We start from the raw sequence: 445 nt of genomic DNA on the forward strand, positions 1-445 counted from the left end.
TGACAAAGAGCTACTTGCTATGAAGTATGCTCTAGTCAAATTTAGAGTACATTTTACCGGCTCTTAGCCCTTTGTGATCTATACAGATCATGCGTCTTTACGCACTGAGACTCAGTCGCCTCACCTCTTACGGATAATGGCAAGATGGCTTTCATTCTTTGCCGATTATATCTTCGAGGTGAAGTATAAACCGGGACGGCATAACGTAGCGGCCGATGCGCTATCGCGTAGGCCAGACTACGAGTTGACTCATGTCACAACGGTGACGTCGTCGGTCCCAGACCTTATACGCAGGGCATACGCCCAAGACGATACATGTGTAGCTCTGCTACGTGCTCTTGGGAATGAGGAGTTTAAAGACTCGGACAAGGAATTGTCACAGCGCTTACGCGCGAGGCTGCAGCGTTATACGCTTGATAATGGCCTGCTGTATTACAGCACCGAC

This window comes from Phytophthora parasitica (assembly GCF_000247585.1).
Source record: "Phytophthora parasitica INRA-310 unplaced genomic scaffold supercont2.34, whole genome shotgun sequence".
Classification (NCBI taxonomy): domain Eukaryota; phylum Oomycota; class Peronosporomycetes; order Peronosporales; family Peronosporaceae; genus Phytophthora; species Phytophthora nicotianae.